The sequence below is a fragment of the Canis lupus genome, chromosome 28 (genome assembly GCF_048164855.1).
Source record: "Canis lupus baileyi chromosome 28, mCanLup2.hap1, whole genome shotgun sequence".
NCBI lineage: Eukaryota > Metazoa > Chordata > Mammalia > Carnivora > Canidae > Canis > Canis lupus.
The window spans coordinates 14,251,389-14,274,428 of record NC_132865.1 but is presented as its reverse complement, the minus strand read 5'-3'; the positions used below and the strand labels follow the sequence as shown (position 1 = coordinate 14,274,428).

At 47.0% G+C, this 23,040-nt stretch overlaps 1 long non-coding RNA gene across 6 annotated transcripts in view; it reads right to left on the bottom strand.

The window, feature by feature from the left end:
* Positions 1 to 2,987: 2,987 nt before the first annotated feature.
* Positions 2,988 to 23,040, bottom strand: part of LOC140620213 (uncharacterized) — a 179,580-nt gene continuing 159,527 nt past the window's right edge. For 3 of the 6 annotated variants that reach the window (XR_012019974.1, XR_012019972.1, XR_012019975.1), the window contains 5 exons: positions 20,586 to 20,905; positions 19,793 to 19,976; positions 17,083 to 17,284; positions 10,722 to 10,820; positions 2,989 to 3,084 (listed from right to left, as the gene is read on the bottom strand). This is a non-coding gene — a long non-coding RNA (uncharacterized lncRNA). Of the gene's footprint in view, positions 3,085 to 10,721; positions 10,821 to 17,082; positions 17,285 to 19,792; positions 19,977 to 20,585; positions 20,906 to 23,040 lie in introns of all 6 variants that reach the window. The other 3 variants (XR_012019971.1, XR_012019976.1, XR_012019977.1) reach the window with 3 other exon arrangements.

The following is a 23,040-nucleotide window of genomic DNA, read 5'->3' as shown; positions in this document are numbered from 1 at the left end:
ACAGATTTAGGATATAACGTACTTGTGGTTAAAAAGCACTCCCAAGACAAGAATGCTTAGACTTCACTTTGTATAACTAACCCATAAAAAGTACTTTTAACTAAAGTGTCTCAATTGTATTTATAAAGTATCTATTTAATCAAGATGACCATAAGGTAGAAAAGTTATTATGTCCATTTTATGCATTTCAGAGGAGAAGATAAAGAAGAAAAAAAAAGTTAAGCAATATGATTAAGAGCATGAGCATGGAAATTACTTTGCCTGAGTTAGAAATCCCAACCTTGGGGGCACCTGGGTGGCTCAGTCGATTAAGCGATTAACCCGGCTGCCTTCAGCTCAGGTCACGACCCCAGCCGGGGTCCTGGGATTGGGTGCCACTTTGGGCTCTCAACTAGGAGCCTGCTTCTCCCTCTGCCTCCCTCTCCCCTTACTTGTGTGCTCTCTCTCTGTGTCGAATAAATAAATAAAATCTTTTTTAAAAAATCTCTTTAAAATGTGGATTCTGGGGTGCCCGTTGATTCTGCGCCTATAACAATCTGAGGCTGGCCCACAGACCACACTGTCGAATCGTGGTTGTAAAGTTTTTAGAACAATGCCTGTCACATTGTGGGCACTAAATAAATTTGGCTATTATGCTTGCATGCCCTTTAGCCGGCAGGGAAGTGAGATGAAAAAGACAACAATTTCCCCCCATCCTTTTCTTTTCTTTCTTGTTTAAAAATTTATTTATTTATTTATTATCTCTCTATCATCTATCTAAGAGACAGAGACAGAGGAGGGCAGAGAGCAGGAGGGGAGGAGCAGCAGAAGCAGGCTCTCCAGCAGAGGGAGGCCTTAGTGGGGCTCGATCCCAGGACCCTGGGGTCATGACCTGAGCCAACCGCAGGCACTCAAGGCCTGAAGCACCCAGGCTCCCCGCCCTCCTTTTCTATCAGGTGTTCCCTGACGACACCGCCTCCTAGAGCGGGATTCTCCTGGATTCTGAGCTCCAGCGAGGAGTGCGGATGAGGAGAACACGGTTCTCCTGTTTTTAAGTCTGCGAGCGCAGCGCTCAGGTCTCCGGTGTGTTGTAAGGGATCCAAAGCCCTCGGCACAAAACCGGATGAAAGAAATGTCCAGACCGGCTCAATAAATCATCCCTCTGGGGACGGACGGTGCTGCAGGAGTTTGCTTGCCCTTTGCTGCAGCGGCCCGTGCTCAGGTTATCACCCAAGAACCGGCAACTGCGCTCCAAAGCCCGGGGTCGGCGGCGCCCTGCGGGCGGACGCCACCCTCCCTGCCCCGGCCTGCGGCCCGGCTTTACGTGCCCACGGCGCCCTCTACTGCTCCAGGGCGCAACCCTGCGCCCAAACCCAGTCCCCGCACCTGCAAATCCCAGGTCAGAAAACCCGATCCTCTGGCCTTTCAAGGAGAGGGGACGGCGGTGTAGCGGGTGTCCACGCCAGGAGGAGCTCTGGGCTGCTAGGCAGCCCACCAAGACCCCGAGAGGGGAGGGGAGGGGAGGGGAGGGGACCTGCTTGCAGTGTGTTGCCAGAGGAAGGGAAGGGAGGGGAGGTGGAGAGGGGAGGGGAGGGGAGGGAAGGGGAGGGAAGGGAGAGGAGGAGAGCTGATTGCAGTGTGTTGCCAGAGGAAGGGAGGGGGGGGAGGTGGAGAGGGGAGGGGAGGGAAGGGGAGGAGAGCTGGTTGCAGTGTATAGCCAGAGGGGAAGAGAGGTGGGGAGGGGAGGGAAGGAGGGGAGAGGCGGTTGCAGTGTGTTGCCAGACCCCTGTCCTTCCCTCGCGAGCACCCATTTACTCTATTCACCCCCCTTTTGTCCCCACTAACTAGCCTGGTGTTCATCCTCCTCCTCAAGGTTAGTTGTAGTGTCAGCCCTTTCCGCCTGCGCCCTCCTTCACCTGCCCTACCAGGATTCTCCTTGGGAGAAATACAGGGAGCCCCCCTGCCTGCTGAGCAGGAGCAGCTCTTCCTTCCGGGTGGTCGGATCCTTTCATTTGTGGCACCATCTTAACTTGTTTTCCATGCCTTTGATATAGTCACAGAGCTGTGCAACTGTCCTGTAATCTGATCTTACTTTTTTTTTTTTTTTAAGATTTTATTTATTTGAGAAAGAGAGCGCACCAGTGGAGGGGAGGGGCAGAGGGAGAGGGAGAAGCAGACTCCGCGCTGAGCAGGGAGCCTGATGTGGGGCTCCATCCCAGGACCTCAGGAGCATGAGCTGAGCCAAAGGCAGATGCTTAACTGACGGAGCCACCCAGGCGCCCCTCCATAATCTGATTTCTAGAACACTTTCATCATCTCAAAGGAAATTCCTCGCGCATTACCATTTGCCTGCCCCATTTCCCCCACACCCCTCAGCCCTAGGCAACCATTAATCTACTTCCCGTCCATAAATCTGACTGCTCTACACATTTCATAAAAATGGAGTCATAGGAGATGTGGTCTCTTCTGAATGACTTGGTTCACCAACACGGTTTCAAGCTGTAGCTGGAAGTCCTCTCTACTGCTGAATCATGTCCCACTGTCTGGATGTACAGTATCTTATCCATGTGCCAGTTTATGGACATTTGGGTTGTTTCCACTTTTTAGCTATATTATACATCATGCTGCTATGAATATTCACATATTTTTTATCTGGTTGTATGGTTCAATTCTGCTTGGGTAGACACCTAGCAATGGAATTACTGGGCCAGACGGTAACTTCATGTTTAACATTTAGAAGGAATGTGTGTGTGGGGGGGTCCTATTCCTTCACCTTCAAGTGGAACTTCATAATCCGCCCCCACCTAAGAATAAAGAAATATTAAGGGGGAAGTTTTTGTTCCCCTGACACTATGTATTAGAATTATGGTCAGGAGGTTTCTAACAGGCAAAGTAGTCAGGCTTGATTCTTGAAGAACAAAAGCCCAAGTCTTAACCCAGAGAAGTGTTCTTCTATATTACTCACCTCTTGAGACCGTCTGATCTTTTCTTTCTTGGCCGTTCTGAACATGGCACCAGCATGCTTTCACACTCCTTGGAAGCATTTTTTTCTGACCCACCACTTTGAGTTAGTCCTACTTGGAGTTGTATGATTTCTAGGCCTTCCTGGAAGTAAGCAGAGTAGTCATGTTTGGTTTATTTACTTACTATTTTCAACATAGGAATTGAACTCAGGGGCACCTGGGTGGCTCAGTGGTTGAGCATCTGCCTTTGGCTCAGGTCGTGATCCCGAGGTTGTGGTATCAAGTCTCGCATTGGGCTCCCAGCAGGGAGCCTGCTTCTCCCTCTGCCTGTGTCTCTGCCTCTCTCTGTGTCTCTCATGAGTAAATAAATAAAATCTTAAAAAAAAAAAAAAAAAAGGAATTGAACTCATAACTCTGAGATCAAGACCTGAGTTGGACACTTGGGACACCTGGGTGGCTTGGTCGATAAGCATCTGCCTTCGGCTCAGCTCATGATCCCAGGGTCCTGGGATCGAGCCCCACGTTGGGCTCCCTGCTCAGTGGGGAGTCTGCTTCTCCCTCTCCCTCTACTGTCCACCCCACCCCACCCTGCTTGTGTTCTCTCTCTTTCTGTCAAATAAATGTCTAAAAAAGAGTTGGACACTTAAGTGATTGAGCCACCCAGGCACCCCTAGCGATGTTTGGTGTCTCAAAGCCATAATATTCATGTAACCAAATAACCAAGAATTTCTCCCCATGTAGCAGAGTGGAAACAACAGTAGAAAGACGACAGAGTTCCTGTTTTGGAGAAGTTTATAGTTCCGTTGGGGAGGAAAATAAGATCATAACTCAAAATATTACACGAGTGCCCAAATATCTTCAGCGTTGCATTGTCCTAGGGCCGTGACAGACAAACATTTCCAAGCCATGGCAAACGTAGACTATGATATCTGTATAGAGACAGGAATAAGTGTGTTGGGACTCTGGGATGTCCAGGCACCCCCAACCTCCCTGAAGTGGGTCACTACCTCCACTCACTTATAACCCACTGTGGGGCATATTGGTGTGACCGCATACTCGTGGTAAACTTTGGCCCTTTGGATAAATTCCACACTTTTTTGCTTGGCATTCAAGGCCCTCAGCACCCTGGCCTTCATCTACCTTCCTTTTTTTTTTTTTTTTTTTTTAAGATTTTATTTATTTATTCATGAGAAACACAGAGAGGAGAGAGAGAGAGGTAGAGGGAGAAGCAGGCTCCGTGCAGGGAGCCTGACGTGGGACTTGATCCTGGGTCTCCAGGATCACACCCTGGGCTGAAGGCGGTGCTAAACCGCTGGGCCACCCGGGCTGCCCTTCATCTACCTTCCTAACCATTTCTTCTATGAGCCGTTGATATCTAACCACTTGGTTAGCTTGCCATCTTCAGAGCACTCGGTGCACTTCCTAGAACAGGTACCTTCTCCCAAATGAGGCCACGGTAGATATTTATCGATTGCTTGTTTGATTCTCACCCCCACATCCTCTCCCACATAAATTACCCCAGCCACTCAAACCTTCCCCGTCCCGTCAAGTCCCTACTCATTTCCCTGTCTTTTGAGACATTCCCCGACCCCTCCAGCCCACAGGGGCCGCTCCTTTCTCTGCGTGCCCATGTCTCTCAGTATTTAATCTGCATGTTTGACTTGCGACAGTACATTGCCTCATAGTTATTAAACTATGTCAGGCACATAACTGTGGTCTGTCCAGCTGGAGCCTCAACCAGCTCCTTCAGGGCAGAGAAGGTGCTCCCTCTTGGGTGTACATAGCACCCCAGGAACTCCAGAGACTAGGTGGGGGGTGAAGGAAAGCCTGCCCAAGGGGGGCTTATTGCAGTGGCACCACATTCCATCTTATATCTATTACTTCAGGCTTAGATATTTCCGTACTTTCTCAGAATCTTTTTTTTTTTTTTTTTTTTTTTAATTTTTATTTATTCATGATAGTCACAGAGAGAGAGAAGCGCAGAGACACAGGCAGAGGGAGAAGCAGGCTCCATGCACCGGGAGCCCGACGTGGGACTCGATCCCGGGTCTCCAGGATCACGCCCTGGGCCAAAGGCAGGCGCCAAACCGCTGCGCCACCCAGGGATCCCTTTTTTTTTTTTTTTTTTTTTAGATTTTGTTTATTTATTCATGAGAGACACAGAGAGAGGCAGAGACACAGGCAGAGGGAGAAGCAGGCTCCATGCAGGGAGCCTGACGTGGGACTCGATCCCGGGTCTCCAGGATCAGAACCTGAGCCGAAGATAGATGCTCAACCTCTGAGCCACCCAGGCGTCCCGGTTTCTCAGAATCTTTAAGCAAAAGCAAAAACATGACCTTGAAAGAACAGTATAAATTGACACACCCTGGTCTGCATCAGGATGCCAGGCAACAGTATTAACCCACCTGAGACAGAGTGCGAATTAACAGGCTCCCCTGATTGCTCTATAGTAGCTGAACAAGACGATGGGGAGGGGGGCAGCAACCAGAGGAGGAGCTGCTGGAGGACTCAGGATTTAAAAGGAATCATCCAGCAACTGAAATAAGTGCTCTCCCTACATTTTGTCACACATACTATTACAAATCACACCCCTCTGTTCCTGGCAGATTAATATCCTCATACCTGTCTGCATTTTCATGTCATTTTAGGCCATTTCAGGAACATAGAATATTCCACGTAATTTCAGCTTTACTTCAACTTGTTTTTAAGATTTTATTTATTTATTCATGAGAGACACAGAGAGAGGCAGAGACATAGGCAGAGGGAGAAGCAAGCTCCATGCAGGGAGCCTGATGTGGGACTCGATCCTGGGACTCCAGGATCACGCTCTGGGCCAAAGGCAGGCACCAAACCGCTGAGCCATCCAGGCACCCCTTTACTACAATTTTTAAACAGCAGTTTGTTTTCTATCACTTATTCTAAAGCCTGCCCAGACCGCTCTTGAGATCCCAGGTGCCCCCAGGACCACAGGCTGGCCACCTCAATCCCAGCATCTTCAGTGACCTGAAGCCTCATACTATAGTTTCTTGTTTTACCCCCAACATGGCCAAAAGATGTTGACTCAAAAAGGAAATTATAGACTTTAAACAGTATATTACAGAAATGTAGAGAAACCAGGAGGGAAATGATGCTGATATGGTAAATGCTCCTGAATTTCCTCTGGGTTGTCTGTGCACTGAGGCCGGACCAGGGAGACCAGTGTAAAGAGGAGGGATGACATTTTAGCTGGGGAAGAATGGGACCAAGAGCTTGACCCCTTTCCTTTTTACTTCAAATTCCTTAAACTTTGTTTGATGGAGAAAATGGGCCTGGTAGGAAGCCCCTGGGTGGGGTGACGGGGGCAGGTAGTATGGTGGCCTCTGCACCCAAGAGTTGGGATCAGAAAAGGATTGGGGGGGTTGGATCTGCAGCTGTCCATGGGACCTACACCCCCTTCCCCATGTGCCTCCTGAGAGCTGCGTTGAAAAAGCTGTAATGCCAGGATCGCTAGCCAACTTGGCTGGGTGAGACACTGAGGGAAGTAGCGTGCCACCTGCCCACGTCAAGAAAATATTGCTTTGCTTTGTGTGAGTGGTGGCTATTGCCACTGGGCAGGAAGCTCGGCCCCAGCAGCCTCTCCCCACACTTGTCAGACCTCATCAGCCACATCAGGCCTCTGGCTTCAGTAGTGATGGTGGCGGCGGCAGTACCATGAAGCATCCTCTGGAGCCCTCAGCATCAGTGTAAGGGACCATCCAGCCTCAGTTCTGGCCTCAGCAGCAAGGAGAGAGTAGCCAGGGCTACCCCTCTCTACACACATGTGCACCCAAGGCACTCAGGGTCATAGCCCACAAGGGCCTCTGACAAGGCTGAGGAAGGGAGGATGGGACACTGGGTGGAATGACATCATTTCTGCCCCAAGTAGGGGAAGCAGGACATACAGATGACACATACACATCAAATACAATACATGACACTCGTTAATATCCTACAGCATAATGCAGTCAGTGCCATGACTGTGTACAGGACGCCACGGGGGGCTCAAAGGAGGGGGCCTAATCCAGGCCACTATGCATGACCAAGTGAGTTGACACTGCACAGCTTGGACAAGGGGAGACATTCTGAAAAACTATGCTGTGATTGGAGCCTGGATTGTGCGGTATACAAGGTGGACCTGCACTCAACCAGGTATTTGTACCTCGAGAGGAGCCCCATGTTGAGAGGTGGTGGCAAAAAGTGCAGGTGTGATGCATATACTGAAATTAAAAAAAAAAAAAAAAAAGAAGCAACAAGTTTTGGGATCGAAAACTGACTCTGACATGTATTAACTGTGTGATCTCCCCCAGATTATAATTTATGTTCTGTAAAATGAGTGGGTGAGAGGGGGAAGAAAGCAAAATGCTGGAGAAGAGAGTGAGAGAAAGAACCGACCTGGCATTAAAAACCAGCGTTACACAGCATCTCTCATCACAGGATTACAGGATACCCTCCAAGGATCGTGCCTGTTGTAAGTAGGAGTAAAAGACGTTGTGGGAGGGATGCCTGGGTGGCTCAGCAGTTAGGTGCATCTGTCTTCTGCTCAGGGCGTGACCCCGGGGTCCCGGGATCGAGTCCCACGTCGGGCTCCCTGTATGGAGCCTGCTTCTCTCTCTGCCTGTGTCTCTGCCTCTCTGTGTATCTCTCATGAATAAATAAATACAATTAAAAAAAAAAAGACTGTGGGAATCAGATGAAGGGAATGAAAGAGGGCGATTGAGTATCCATTAAACACCAATTCTTTGTATATATGCATGTACATCCTGTCTAATAAACCCTAAAATACTTGACTGGGCTGAGATTTGATTTCTGAAATGTGTATATTATTATTATTATTATTATTATTATTATTATTATTATTTTAGAGAGAGAGCCTGCATGGGCAGTGGGGGGGGGGTGCAGAGGGAGAAGGAGAGAGAGAATCTTAAGCAAGCTCCATGCCCAGCAGGGACCCCCACATGAGACTCAATCTCACAACCCTGAGATCATGAGCTAAGCTGAAATCAAGAGTTGGACTCTTAAAAAAAAAAAAAAAAAAAAAAAAGAGTTGGACTCTTAACCGACTGAGCCATCCAGGTACCTGTAAAAAGTGTACTTTAAATTTAAATGTGGGTATATAAAAATTTCTATTCTTTTTTTTTTTAATTTCTATTCTTATTTTTATGATTATCTTTTCCCCTGCCCATGTCAAGAAAATATTGCTTTGCTTTATGTGAGTGGTGGTTATTTCAATTATAGATTTTCCATTTTCAATTTTCCTACACCTGCCACAATTTCCTTTCTTTCTTTCTCTTTCTTTCTTTCTTTCTTTCTTTCTTTCTTTCTTTCTTTCTTTCTTTCTTCTTTCTTTCTTTCTTTCTTTCTTTCTTTCTTTCTTTTTCTTTCTTTCTTTCTTTCTTTTCTTTCTTTCTTTCTTTCTTTCTTTCTTTCTTTCTTTCTTTCTTTTTCTTTCTTCTTTTTTAAGATTTTATTTATTTATTCATGAAAGACACAGAGAGAAGGCAGAGGGAGAAGCAGGCTCCCTGAAGTGAGCCCCATGTGGGATTCCATCCTGGAACTCTGGGATCAGGCCCTGAGCTGAAGGCAGATACTCACAGCTTAGCCACCCAGGGGCCCCCTGCCACAATTTTCTATCCTTGTTAAAAATACTCCTTTCTCTTGGAAGCTAGAAGCCTTCAGATTATATTTCGATTTCTTTCAGCTCTTCCTTTGCTTACTTGTGCTATAAGCATTTGGATTTGGTACCTCTTGTCTTTATTTGCTTATCAGTAACCCAAACTCCATGTCGGCTTTGCTTATCTCTGAATTTTCACCAAAATGTTGGTCATTGGGCAGCCCCAGTGGCTTAGTGGTTTAGCGCCTGCCTTTGGCCCAGGGTGTGATCCTGGAGACCCAGGATCAAGTCCCTCGTCAGGTTCCCTGCATGGAGCCTGCTTCTCCCTCTGCCTGTGTCTCTGCCTCTCTCTCTCTGTCTCTAATAAATAAATAAAATCTTAAAAAAATATATTGGTCATTATGAGATACTCTCATTGATGGAAAGTAATGTGTGTGATCTGTATTATTTTCACTGAAAAAAAATGTTTTTTTGGTGGATTCCTTATGCAGTCTGGAAATTAAGATGCCTAGCTTATCCTTTATTCCATTAAAAACCATTTGAAGGGCACCTGAGTGGCTCCGTCAGGTAAGCATCTGCCTTCAGCTCAGGTCATGATCCCAGGTTCCTGGGATCAAGCCCTGGATTGGGCTTCCTGTTTAGTGGGGAGCTTGCTTCTTTCTCTTCCCTCTGCCTGCTGCTTCACCTACTTGCATGCTCTCTCTCTCTGTCAAATAAATAAATAAAATTTAAAACATAAAACCCAAAAAATTCCCATTTTGTTCCCTCCCTAGCTGTCTTGGTCATACTGATCTGACTAGACCTTGTCCATATCACCTCATAATTTATGATAATCAGAAAAAGGACCTGCAGAAGTGCCCCCCCATTCCTAACAGGCTGGGGGCAACAGTTTGCTGGGCTGAAATTAACATCACTTCAGTAGAAAATCACAGTGAAATGCAAAAGGGAAGAAAGGATTTTAAAAATATGCCTTCCCTATAGAAATTCAGACAGTAATGTATCGACAGATGGAGAGCCACGGGCACCAGTTAGAGGGAGATTACTCAGAACCACTGCTGTGCAAGGGGCTGGCATGTAAACCGCAGCTTCGCACATTGGGGATTTGAACAATGAACAATTTTTACAGGCTATTGTCCGTTGGTTTCTCTAATTAGAAGCTAATTAAATGTCTATTTTATTGCGCATCTAGTTTTTCAAATTTCTCAAAATTCCCCCAAATCCACATAGCTACTTATACTGAATAATCTAAGCATCAACTCAGATGTATACATATATATTTTTATGCTTTATATATTCCACTATTTAGGATGGAAAGATAATTTTGAAAGAGAGCCTATAAGCCAAAGTGTAGAACCGAAAATGTACAGAGTTTATGAATATATGAATATATCAAGTGGTTCCAAGTATAATATCAGTCTTTCCACGTGCCATAATCACATTCCTAGTGATGAGAAGGCATGTTATTTTTTGATCAGAAATAAGGAGTATAAAATAAAACCAATAATAATAAATAAGAGGGCGGAAGGAAATTTTTGGGTGAAAGCAAGGTTAATGGCAGAGAGTGTGGTGATGATTTCACAGGTATACACTTGTGTCCAGCCTCATCGAGTTATATACATTCATTCCGTACACTTTTTGTATGTCAAAAAACTAAAAATAAAAGTAAAATTTTTAAAGATTAAACTTTTAACTCACCTCCCAAATGTAAAGAGATGTAGGGAAACGTAGGGGTGTGTGTGTGTGTGTGTGTGTGTGTGTGTGTGCGTGCAAGTGTGCACATGTCTAAAATGCCAAGGTAGGGGCACCTGGGTGGCTCAGCGGTTTACCACCACCTTCAGCCCAGGGTGTGATCCTGGAGACCCGGGATCGAGTCCCACATGGGGCTCCCTGCGTGGAGCCTGCTTCTCCCTTTGCCTGTGTCTCTGCTTCTCTCTCTCTCTGTGTTTCTCATGAATAAACAAATAAAATCTTTAAAATAAATAAATAAATAAATAAATAAATAAATAAATAAATAAATAAATCTCCAAGGTAAATGAATCAGTCTAACAGGATTTCTGATTAGCAACCAAAGGGAACGGATCTTCTGTTGTCCTACTGCTGTACGAGAGGGAATTAACCTCCGTCCCAGGTCCCCTCACCTCACTTCTTACCGTTCCTCAGGTGTACCTTCCATCCGTGCCTCACTGAACTACAGGGCTTGCGTTTCTCCAACTTGACATGCCTCCAAGACCTTCCTCAAATTGCTCCCTCTGTTCAAAATGCAAAAGAGTGCTTGCATTACTCTGAATTTGGCGTGCCTCCAAGCCTTCCTCAGACTGTCCTTTTCCCAGTCTTGTTCACCTGGCCTATTTACCACGGATTTTTGAACCACTCCTGGCCAAGTACTGCCAGTTCTCCACGAAATGCTGGCTTCATAAATGAAATGTCTCAGGGGAAACATACCGTCATTGTCATCATCAATACATTTCTATAGATCAAGACCTTGAGATAACAAGGTGCCACGTTACCACGAGATCTACATTAAAAGACCCAGGATAACAGAATGACAGGAAAAAATAAAAGCTACGGTCACTTGGAAACATTCTCAGTGTCAGGGCAGTTAGAGGACCATATGAGAGAGAAATAAAGTGCCCTTTCTTAGGGGTTACATTTGGGGGGCATTCTAGACTGCCTACTGCATCCGATGCAAAACCCAGTGATAAAAAGATTGTTTAAACAGGAGGCAACTCTGGGTCCCGGGGTTGAGGATTTGTAGGGCCAGAGAGGGGGAAAATTGTGCAAAAGCACAATCTACCCAGCTTTGCACAGCACAGATCTTATCAGGGGAGCCCAGTGTTCTTTCAGGCTTTAACTCGGTTTTGCCTTGATAATGTTTATGGATCTATTTCCTCAAGGATGACAGCAGGACACAAACAGATAATCCTGAATGATCCAGAGAAGGCTGAGGCTGACAGAGTGAAGCGTTGGCACCATCAGCCCATGTCATAATTTTTAAAAAGCACTTTAGAGGTCTGCTCTGGTTATTTTACATTTTCTAATGAGTTAGTTCTCCAAAATGCTTGTAGCCATTTTCAGATTCAATAAAAACACATTAAATCACGTCTCACTTTGTGGAAGGAAAGCAGCCCGCAGGGTAACAAACGGGAGGCGGGGCAGACAGAGGCAGTGGTCGGCTGGGGCTGTACGGGTCACCCTGTTGTGCACAAGGACAGCCGTGCGCCCAGGACCTGTCTATCAACTGTGCATTTCCTACTTGTTATCTGTGAGCCCGAGAGTCAGCTTTTTAAGTACTGGCAGCTGGGCCTGTCAAGCCGAGCACTTCTCTCCTGACTCAGCCCAACTGTAGGGTGCGGAGTCCTCTCTGGGTCGGAAACCACCATATACATTTGTCAAGGCTTAATGTGAATTGAAGGGGTTTCAGGCGCTCTGTCTGGGGAGGCCACCCGCCCTCAGAGGACAGGAGCCGCAGGAGGTGAGGAAACACATGTCCCTTCCGGCTTCCGAGGGCTGTCTGACAGGGGCCCTGACAATGTGAAGACCCTGCCTCGGCCATTCAGAGGAGATGGCGACATCCTTCCGACCCCACACACAAGGGCCGCTTGCTCCGGGGAGGGAACCCAAGATTCTCGGTCTCCAGACGCCTTGGCCGCAACCATACCGTGGAACGCGCTCCAGGGCTCCTCTTCCCAGCTTCTTGGAAATGACACTTGACCGTGCAAGCACAAGGAAGCCCACATATCCTCTTCCATGATGAGGTTTGTGTCAGAGGAAAGTTATACACATTTCTTGGGGGTGTACGAGGTCAGTCCAAGCCTCCCTGGCTGACCGACTGTGGCGGAGGGTAAGGCCAACGAAGGCCCTTTGATGTCTTCTCCCCTCAGAAGGGCGCTCTGGATGAGCAAGGGCTGTCAGCTGCTGGGCATCCGTGTAAACACCCACACGTGTGTGTACCTGTGCGCCCTGCTAGAGACGCTTCGGTATTGCAAACAACTCTTAGGACAAACCAGAGGTGATCACTGATACAACAGGCCAAGGTTGACGTTGTATCTTGCCGGTTCATCTTGACTCTTCCCGCACAGCCTTGGGTGGTGGTGAGAGGCAGTTTTCTTTTCATTTTTTTTTCAAAGATTGTATTTATTTGACAGAGGGAGAGGGAGAAGGAGGCTCCCCACTGAGCAGAGAGCCAGACGCAGGGCTCGATCCCAGGTCCCCCGAGATCACAACGCCTAACCGACTGAGCCACCTGGGTACCCCTCCTCCCCCAGACAGTTTTAGATTCAGAAAGGCAGAGAATGAAATCATTGCCAGCTCCGTGGCTCCCTCGTGTGTTCACACCTGAGTCGAGCTGAACTTGAACTAAAACTGCCTCTAGGAGCCTGTGGAACGGGAATAGTAATATTGTCCTACAAGATCATTGGGAGTTTTAAGTGATGTGACCACTCTTACCCCATTTGCTGGTTTTATTTTCTTGACAACATTTATTACTGCCTGAAAGACAATAGCCCTTGTTTATATTCTGTCCATTGCTCCTCCTGCCCTGGTGTAAGTTCAATGCTATTTTCTCAATGTCTAGGGACAGTGCTCGGCACCTAGTAACTGCTTAGTAAATATTTACTGTATGAACAAAGGTGAAATTAACGCTTTTGTAAAGCACATCGTAGAGACTCAATCATTGGTATTTTTCCTTCTCAAGAGTTTAGGTTTACCTCTATGCTCACTGTAGCAGCCTGTGGCTCAGAAATGACCTGGACTCAACACTGTACGACTCAAGCCATGGAATTCAGCAGAATCCTCATCGTTTGGGCCAAACAGGTCTGTCCCAGATTCTTTAACCTCTTACAAAGAAGGCTTTCCAGTGTATTACCATCTGCATGGGCTGGAAGAGACCTTAGCTTTAGGTTCAAGATCGTTTGTTGGGAGATTGGCTTTCTTGACTTAGGTCCATTTCTGCAGCTGTTTTGTCTTCTCTCCCAATGTCTGGGGTGGCCTGGATGAAATTCTCCAGCTGTGGTGATGGTCATTCAATAGGTGGCACTCTCTCCCAGAATACCATCCTTCGTCACAGCCCAGATGATCTTACTGATAAATCATTAGGCTCCGGTTAGGGGAATGGCACAGTTACAAGTACAAAATAGTCAGGATGACTATTTTGCAACTTTTCTTTCCCTCCCGTACACCATATCCCACTCCCTCCTCTTGTTTTCTCACCTCCTTTAGAACTTAATCCATGTGCTAAGACCTTGAACTTAAGGAAGATCGGTTGACCCTTTTCCTAAGAGGAGGAGGGGACAGAGGGAGACATTCGTGCTAAGTCTTGGGCTTGAAATCCAGTGTTGATTCTTTTTGTCATTCATTCACTGACTCACTCGTTCATTTATTCACCCAACATTTACTGTAGGCCAACACATACTTTAGTGGTGAGAAGAGACAGACCCCAAGGGCAATGACCGGAGTTTGAAGTTTAGATCTGCTACTTATGGACTTTGGGAAAATTTCTTAAGCTCTCAATGCCTCAGTCTCCTGATTTGTTAAGTGGGCGTGATAACAGTACTTAACTCACAGGTTTCTTTCAAGGATTTCAATAATTAACTTTAATTATTATTTATAAGATACTAAGAACAGTGCTTGGTACACAGTAACATTAAATCAGGGTTTGTTAAATGAATACTAGCTAATATGTCGTTAATGACGACGTGCTTGACTTTCAGAGGGACATAGTAGTGCTTTTAAAGCATTGAATATATTGCACATATTCCCCACTTAAACATCTCTGAAATCAGGACGGGATGTCGTAATGTGGCAACTTCTTTTCCTTAGTGATATATAAAATATTCTTTTTTAAATTGATAGCATATTGGGTTTGATGAAATATGACAATTATAAATAGCATTTGTCCTTTTTTGCTAGTCCCTCTCAGTTTACCACATGTGCTCATATTTTCCCAATTAAGAAAGAAAGAGGGAGGGAGGGAAGGGAAAGAGGGAGAGGGAGAGAGAGAGAGAAAAGGGAGGGAGAGAGAAAGAGAAGAGTGGGAGGGAGGGAGGAGGGGAAGGGAGGGGAACCTAGGGAGGGAGGGGAGGAGGGGGAAGAGAGGGAGGGCCAATGGGTCCTGGTATACCCCAAACCATAGCAGCCTTCATCAGAGTCTAAAATCCCCACTTGCAGATATTGGAGAAGAGTCTAGTCTTCCTTGCTTCACCTCCCTGAACTTCTTTTCAGCCTTAGTGTGTGCGGTTGGGGATGGGGAGGGTCCCTTGGTCAATAAAAACTTTCTGAGCAACAAGCAACACTTTAGGCTCTGAGACTTCACCTTGAATTTACCTTGTAGTACAATTGGGAGGGTGTAAACTCCAAAAATTCTTTGAGAAAGAGGCTATAATAGAGACTGTATATAATAGACTCGTGTTTCTTAGAGAAAGAGAGAAAGTTTATATTTATTTTTCTATTTTTAAATTGTTATATTTTTATAGTTAGGATCCTGTCCAAGCCTGAGGTCTGGATGGAAGCCCCTTTGGGGCCACGAAAGGGCACAAGGCCACAGATGAAGCCTCAGTTCACTGCTCCTGGGTGGAAGGGCCTTGGGACCTGAGACAAACCCTGAACCACACTGTGGTGCCCTCCTCACCCCCTGCTCCACCTGGGGTGTCTGCTGAGTCACACCCCTCCCTGCATGGGAGCTAGGTGGGGAAGGCTGCTCTTTAAAATAACTGTTACAGGGGTGCCTGGGTGGCTCAGCGGTTGAGTGTCTGCCTTTGGTTCAGGGCGTGATCCTAGGGTCCTGGGATCAAGTCCCAGATTGGGCTCCCCACAAGGAGCCTGCATCTCCCTCTGCCTGGGTCACTGCCTTTCTCTCTGTGTCTCTCGTGAATAAATAAATAAAATCTTAATAAATAAATAAATAAATAAATAAATAAATAAATAAATAATAAAAAATAACTTATGCTGGCAAAGCCTGCCAGTTCCAACTGCCGCAGAAGGGGGTTTGTGTCTTGCAGAGCTGGCTCTAAGCAGAATTAAAGGGAACAGTCATGGCCAGAAAATCTATTCTCCTCATAGTCTTCAGATCTTGAGAAGAGGGTAGTGGCAGAGCAGGGAACGATATGTACTCACTGCACCAGACATTTGGGGTGACCCTCTCATTTTGCAGGTTGGGGTAAGTGGGTACCATGGGCCTTGCTGGCCCACCTGCACCAAAAGGAGTGGATTCTTCACTCTCCCTTCATTTTCTTCCTTGATATTTGCGTCCCGCTGTTTATGTCTGGCAGCAACCAGGCAGAGAACCGGGGATAATTGTTCTAACTCCATGTGGGTCTCACTCTCCTCTCCAAGAAGACGTAGGGAGTGGCACTGCCCAGCTCAGAAGGCCGTGCCCAGGGTGGAATGAGCTAATGAACTGCTTTATAAATCGCAGGACTCTAAACAAAGGTTAATTGTTTTTACTCTACTTATCTATACTTTCAGGGTACAGTTTGAAGGCATCTGCTTCAAAACTCGGTGCAGGCATTATGTGAAAGCACACACGGGCTGGCCCACACTCAAGGTTGATACGTGAAGCCTGGGACTCCTCGTGGGGCCACAGCGTTACACGAATAGCTTGGGGATGCTGGTTATCCGTCATCATCTCCAGGGATGAAACGTTGGTCACCAGTGGGGAGGAGCCCCCCTTTCAAATGTTTTTCCTTTCTCACCCCACCTCACCCCACAGTGCTCCCTCTTCGTCAGCCTCCCTGACTCACCCCCACCCTACCTTTACTGACTCCCTGCTCTCTGATCCCAAACCCTCAACTTTCAAGATAACATACCATAAAAGCACGTAGAGATGAAAATGGGTGATAGCGCTGAGTTGCAAAATGAGAGCACTCAGATTTAACCTCGGAGAGAATATCTAACGCGACACTTCTGCTTTACAGGGAGGCACCCTCTACTGGGGTGGGGGTGGGGGTGCGGGGTGGAGTGTCCCCACTTCTCCCCACTCCTCATGGACCTGAAATCTTATCCACCCCAGAAGGGGGGTGCCAGGCCTCTGTGGAAATGAACCCTTCAGGGCTCTTGCCTCAGCCCTTCCATCCCCCTTAAAGACATCATGAATTGCTTTCAAGTTTAAACAATAAAATAATGCCGTTTAAAACAGGCCAGGATTCTTCTCCCACCCAATGCCCCCAGCAAAGAAAAATGGCTCAAATGTTTCCAAGTCTTTGCTCGCCCACGACTCATCTTTGGAGCCTTTCTCCCCTGTTTCGGGTGCTGTGAGGCCTGACAGACAACTATCATGGCACCCAAGCCTGCTTCCACACTCACCAACCATCTCCCAGTCTGGGCTGGAGCCTCTCTGAAGACTGGCCATGGTTCCTCGACGTCTGAGGCACACGCACATACTTATGCTCAATACTGTTGAATGAGTGAATGAGGGGGGTGGAGCAGTGACCATAAGCAACCTAGGGTTTAACGTTGAGATGTTGACTATGGAGAGCCCCTTAGAAGCGAAAATATCTGACAGAAATATTTCCTTACCCTGATTTGGAAGAAAAAAATCGCCAATTTCCAGAAGCACAAGCATCTTCCTCCCCTAGACCCAGGGGATTGAGTCACTAGACATCTCAGAGTCGCCCACCAGGAACCGGGACGAATCCTCCATGAGCAAGTCGCCTTCTTCAAGAACACCTAGTCCCTTGCTCTTGGTCACCCTTAGACCTTCTTCCTTTCCTTTTCTCCCCTGTTGGAGTATGGACATGGCATCTCTTTTATTTTCTTAGGGACCGGCCAACAGAAAACCATACTTTCCACCTTTCCAGAAAGATTGGGAGAAACCATCTTTTCCTCACGTCCTGCCTAGAGACCTGGGGTCCCAAGATTGCCTATGTGTTTGGGACAGAAACTCAGGGACAATCGGGAAGCACAGGAGAGAATGGCTGAGTACCCGGGTCTGGGGTGCTCAGGGGCCTTTGGGCCCGAGGGTTGTGCTGCCACCCACACACCCCGCTGCTCCATCACCGACCTATGCTCCCCGAGCTTTGCAAACCACTTTACCTCAGAGCGCCCAAAGGACCCCGTAAAGGAGGCTATAGCCAAACACCCAAGGAATCCCAGCCCCAGCACAGCTTGGTTCTGGTGGGGTCAGGCCGAGCACGCAGTCACCTCCAGGGTGGCATTAGGTGGCACGGGAAGGCCCCAGCTCCAAAATACATTCCACACGAACGCCTGAGCTGTTGGTGACTGATTCACCCCTCTATTCCCTGAACAAGTATTTACCTAATGCTCCCCAGACTAAGCCCTCCCCCGTTCAGACAGCAATGGTGTCTGTCCTCGAGTGAATCGAGTTAGAGCAGCGAATTCGGACACGAATGCAGGGTGAGGCTCCCGGCACTGCGGGGAGGGCCTCGCTTTGGAGCGCGGGTTGTTGACTTTCACGTCCTGTCTTCCGAGCCGGCTGGTGACCGGGGCCAAGCTCCTCAACCTGTTAGAACCTGTTTCCTTATACGTCTACCGGCGATGACGATAGCGACCGCTTAGCCCTGGTGGCCAGGGCTCTGCGACACACGTGTGCAGCCCCGGGACAAGTACTGAGAGCGTCTAGTAGGACGTGAGGATGGGAGTGCAAAGGAAGTGGCAACGACAAGCGCCTGGAGGCTCTGAGGAAGGTTTCGGAGGGGACGTGGCATCTGATATGGGTCTTGGAGGACGGGCAGGCGTTGGCCAGGCAGAAGGCAGCCGGGGGGTGGCAGGGAGGGGGCACGGCGTATGCAAACTACTGAAGCAGGACACAGCAGAGTGTCTCCTCAGACCTTGAGAGGTTCCGGCCTTCAAAGACAGGGAAGGTCGGAGGGCTGAGGGGATGCACCCACTGGCCGTTCTGTTTTCCCTACAAGGCCTCACGTCCACCTTCTTTGCTCTGATGACGCGGTGACCTTCCTACGTCAAAGTGCAACAGCCCCTCCCCGCCGCCCTGCTGGGCCCCTTTCCTGCTCTGTTTATCTCCGAGGTGTTTATTGTCACAGATGACATACGTTTGCTTATTTTATGTATGCACCTTCTCAAGGCGCTCATCCCCCTTCCCTCATCAACACGGACGCAGAATGGAAGCTCCCTGAGGAGAAGGGTCCCTGTGTTCTCCTCATGGCCGCATCCCACATGCTTGCCTGGGTGCCTGGCACAGAACTAAACTGACAGGAAGTCGCTGGCTTCATTCGATCCCTCTTTGTTTGCTTCCCTCAAAGCACCAGGGGGGCCGGCTTGCCCTTGGGCTCCCATGTTGAACAACACAGGGTCTCTCCACTCCTGGAGCCCAGTTGGCCCTTCTGGAGAGGTCTCCCGGGGCCTCCTGTGATGGCTGTTGAGAGACCCCACTGAGGAATCTTGGCTGTTCCCTTTGACTTTTCCTGCCCACTCTCTAAAGGGTTTCAAAATGTAAACACTTCTGGGGCTGAGTCCACTTTTAGCAAATCTTCCTTTTGTGCGACTAAGAATGTGTGTCTCGTGCAGGTAGAGGTGACTTTGGGAATCCAAGGAGGCTGCCAGGTGCCTGGGGGGAGGAGATGTTGAAAGGACAGGGTGGGGGTTCAGGAATGGAGGCGCCCAGAGACACATAGCTTCTTTCACAACTTGGCCTGGGGCGGTTCCTGTGATTGGGTGTCTCCACCAAGAATGTCCCCAGAATTCCAAAGTCGTTTTTAGATGTTTTCTTATCCTGTGTTCGATAGCCTTCAATAAAGTAAGTTTAAGATTGGGAAAACAAAAGGAGTTTGTGTAGCTAGCTCTTTTAGGCCTGGTGGTGAGGGGAACGAGGGCCAAAGGTTTTTTTTTTTTTTTTAATTTTTTGTTTGTGAAATATCACAAAACATAAAAAAGAATAGCTACAAAGGAATAGCCTACTAGACACTCATTTACCAGTTAAAAGCCCACTTACCCAGGTTTTTTTCTTAAGCTAACGCTGGACTTTACTTGCCTTTTCTTTACTTGGAAAACAATAAGTAATTACACAACTAAACAACAAATAATGCCAAGAAAAAAAATGAAAAGATTTAACCACAGGTATTTACATACTTCTAACAGATAAAAGAATAACTATTCCAGAATATATAAATAGCTCTATAAATCAATAAGAAAAAGAGAACCCCCTTCTGGTTGTTTTGTGGCAACTCCCAATCTGGGGGAGTCTTCCCAAGTTTTCCTTCCCTCTTCTCCCCTCACTACTGTCTGCACCACTCACACCGGAAGTTCACACCTCAGGGCAGAAGGAGCTTGAAGAGAGACGACTCCAATTCCTTTCTCCTCATCCTGAGTCCCATCCCCCACAAAGCAGGGCCCAAACAAGATGAGGCAAATTGCTGTGGAAATCTTAAGTGCCATTTCTTTATACTTCCACCTCCTGACAGGGAAAAAGAATGCTGGCTTGTCCCTTGTGTCTCCTTGTGAAAGAGAAGGGGCATGGTTAGCGCAAGAATCGTTTTTAACTTCTCAAGACATCAGTATTTCCGTTGAACCAGTGGAAAAAACCAAGCCCAGAAGGATCAAATAGCATTTAAATGTCCCACAGGTAACAAATACAGAAATAGCATTTGAACCCAGGACCGTGTGATTCCAAAGCTCGAGCTTTCCCCCCTAAACCATGCTTCTAAGAAGGCCATGATTTCATCTGGACTTCAAGAAGGGAGTGTGTCTGACAACTCAACACCATGTGAACCAGCAGGACGCTGTGACAAGGCCCGTGCCAGGCAGTGGAAGTGGGGACACGGGTGGACCTAGGAGGGGAGCCCCATTTTTCTTCCTGTGAGCATGCCATGTGCAACGAAGGAAGGAGAGCTGGTAAAGGTCAATGGGATGACTGGACACCGGGAGGTTACTAGCCCTGACTTGGAGTGCAGGAAAATCTGTTCTTGCCTGGTGTTGTCCACAGAGCCCTCCTACATAGTGGGCATGCAAGCTGGTGTTTGAGAGCCAGCTTGGCAGTTCTGCAGACTAGAATTCATCCCTGCTCTGCATCTTGGCAGTTGTGTGAGTTTAGGCAGTTCACTTACCCCAAGTCTCGGTTTCCTCTGATTTGCAAAGTAGGACAAAAACATTGGTCCACAGGAGGCCCTTGAGACATTAAAAGAGGTATAAAGTGCCCAGGGCAGGGCGTGGCATGTAGTAAGCTTTCAATAAAGAGAGGTTATATTCATTTTATCAATTCAGACCGTAATTTGGCAGAGAGGGATTATGAGATGCAGAAATTCATTCATTTATTCAGCAGCTAGTCGTTGAACACCAGCTGTGCCATAGACACCCGGGTTGGATCTTTGCTGTGTACATCAGTGAATGGCGCAGACTGAGATCCTTGCTCTCTTGGAGATGTATTCTGGAACAGAGAGGCAGACAAGCAAAATCATAAGTAAATGATAAGTTTATTTTAGTGATAAACTGAAACGTGATATGTGTCCGGAAAAAAATATATAAATAGAGGTTCAGGTGACTATGCAAGTCACATATTTAACGTGGACACTCGTATCAGCTGAACCATCACCAATGAATGCTAACACTGGTAGTGGATTTGGTTGGAAGCTAATGCCCATCTTGGAACCCGACCTCTTCTTTGGTAATAGCACATTGTGCTTTCTCTAATCATCCCAGTGTCCCGGATAAAGCCATCTCCTCACTCACTGATAATTACGGGAGACCTTGAAAATTCTAGATGCTGCTTCCAGATAAATGGGTTTTTAAAAAGATTTATTTATTTGTTTGACAAAGAGAAAGAGAGCATGAGCAGTGGCAGAGGGAGAGGGAGAAGCAAGCTCCCCACTGAACAGGGAGCCCCGATGTGAGACTCAATCCCAGGACCTGGGACTGTGACCTGAGTCAAAGGCAGATGCTTAAACGACTGAGCCACCAGCGCCCCTAAATGGTTTTTTTTTTTTTTTTAAGATTTTATTTATTTATTCATGACAGACACAGACAGAGAGAGGCAGAGACACAGGCAGAGGGAGAAGCAGGCTCCATGCAGGGAGCCCGATGTGGGACTCGATCCTAGGCCTCCAGGATCACGCCCTGGGCCAAAGGCAGATGCTCACCCGCTGAGCCACCCAGCCGTCCCTAAATGGTTTATTTTTGATGGTTGTTTTGTTTGCAACAAGAGTAGCATCCAACGGTTAGGTTGCTGACTGCATTATTAAAAACTAAAAACAAAATCCAAAGCTAGAGGTGTCAGCGATGGTATTGTTGTATTGGTGGTTGAGGAGAAAAGCATCTCATAAGTTGAAAGATCTTCCGAAAAAAAGAATCAATCTTAGAAACTCCAGGTTGGAAGGGACCTATAAGGCTCTGCTCAAGTTCCAAAGAATGAAGTGATTCAGACATGACCAGTTTGACTTGAACTGTACTGGGCTAGAGCTCCATCTCCTAGGAATTATATAGGTTGATAGAAGTTGATATTCAGAAAAAAAGGAAGATGTGTTTATCAATAGATTTTCTTGTGAACACTTGCTAGGGGAGGAAGGAGACTTGCCTTCACAAAGATGCTACTAAGAAGGCTCCTGGTGGGACATCGTTTTCTTTTTTTCTGTTAAATACCTCAAGGCAGGAAGAGCTGGGAGAGATGCTACCAGAAGCAGAGCAGGGAGGCCAGGCCCACAAGACTGGCGTCTGTCTCACTCTTCCTATTGGGGTTGACTATGAAAACTTTCAAACACACGGAGAAGTCGAGAGAGTACTGTTAGGGAATATCCCCCCCAACCCAAACTTAACATATTTCAATGACATTCCTTATTTGTTTCAGATATCTAATACGGATAGGTGGTAAGTAGACTTAGATGTAACTAATATCCCCTTTGTACTATTCTCCAGGCTTCTTCTCTCTCCCCAGAAGTAGCCATCGTACTGAAGTTAGTACATATACTTCCTGCTGTAGGTTTATACTTTTGTTAGTATACATGCCTACAATCGAAATGCAGCGTTGTCTGTATGCTTTTAAAATTTGCATAAATGTTATCATACGTGGGACCCCTGGGTGGACTCAGTGGTTGTGCGTCTGCCTTCGGCTCAGGTCATGACCCAGGGTCCTGGGATCAAGTCCCACATCAAGGCTCCCCATGGGGAGCCTGCTTCACCCTCTGCCTGGGTCTCTGCTTCTCTATGTCATTCATGAATAAATAAAATCTTTTAAAAAATGGTATTATATGTCATATATTTTATCCTAGCTTTCAGGATCTCTTTGAGGTCTGCTGATGTTATTATAGTACTAGTTTATTAGTACTTTTTCTAAAACAGTGACCAGTTGGATTTCTGACCCCTGGGACACATTTGGAAGGTTAGCGAGACATATTATTCCAGATTGTGTCTCTCTAATGAATTCTTTACCTTCCTTATTCATCAAACTGTCAACTCCCTAAGATCAAAATGCCAGTATAGGAGGTGAAATCTGCTGAGACAAGGACAAGAGATACTTGAAGAAACTACCTGAATGGCAACTAAGCTATTAAAATGTAAGGTAAAGGAAGA